Here is a 961-nt window from a genome sequence, read left to right as displayed (position 1 = left end):
TCAAACCTTTAAGATAAGGATTTCATCTCGGCGGCTATTTCATTGGAATGGTCAACTTGATGTAAGCCAACACTCTTCCTTCTACTTGAATTCCTACCATTCTTAGAAGATAAAGTTTGATGCAAAGAATTTTCACTCATGCTCTCATAAAGACGCCACACGTCATCCTCATGCCTATCAATGTAAGAGCCACCCATGGAAGCATCAACCATGCCCTTGTAATTGTCCGATAAGCTTTCAAAAAAATATTGAACTAATTGTCATTTGAGCATGTCATGATGTGGACACTTCCTAAGTAATTCATGAAATCTTTCCCATGCCTCATGGAACATTTCCCCATCCCCATCTGAAAACTCTCAAATTGAGGTTCTCATGGTATTGGTCTTAGAAACCGGATAGTACTTCTTTAAGAACTCTTGTTACATTTCTGCCTAAGAAGTTATTGAAAAAGGCCTAAGATTGTTAAACCAATATTTTGCCTTATCTTTAAGGGTGAATGGAAAAAGTTTAACGCTTAAGACCTCTTCCGGCATGTCTGTATATCTCACGGTGGAACATACTTCAAGAAACTCATCCAAATGCTTGTAAGGTTCTTCACTTGGAAGTCCATGACAGTTAGGAAGCATTTGAATGGTTTATGGTTTGATCTCATAGTGGTTTGCTCTAAATGGTGGCAATTGAATGCATGTGAGTGTGTTGTATTCATTAGGCACATAGTAATCTCTTAAAGCAAGGGGAGGATAAGCAATTGGAGGTGTAACATGGGTACCTTGATTGCCTTAGATGATGGGAGGTTTTAGAGCATAGATTGGCCTTGGCATTCCCAATGGAACTTAGCCTTATTGTTGTGGTGGGTAAATGAATTGCCTCGGCATGCCTAATGGTACTTACATGTTATCATGATGCACATTGGGGTGGAGGATGCCTTGTTGGTCTATGTGACCAAGGTCCTCCACATAGT

At 39.9% G+C, this 961-nt stretch overlaps 1 pseudogene; it reads left to right on the top strand.

The window, feature by feature from the left end:
- Positions 1 to 270: 270 nt before the first annotated feature.
- LOC132284037 (small nucleolar RNA R71) lies at positions 271 to 369 on the top strand (annotated as a pseudogene).
- The last annotated feature ends 592 nt before the right edge of the window (positions 370 to 961 follow it).

This window comes from Cornus florida, unplaced genomic scaffold, assembly GCF_030987335.1.
Source record: "Cornus florida cultivar Cherokee Brave unplaced genomic scaffold, ASM3098733v1 CherokeeBrave_3.0.0_Hap2_Chr01, whole genome shotgun sequence".
Classification (NCBI taxonomy): Eukaryota; Viridiplantae; Streptophyta; class Magnoliopsida; order Cornales; family Cornaceae; genus Cornus; species Cornus florida.
The sequence above is the reverse complement of the archived record's forward strand: the minus strand, read 5'-3'. Positions and strand labels throughout refer to the sequence as shown.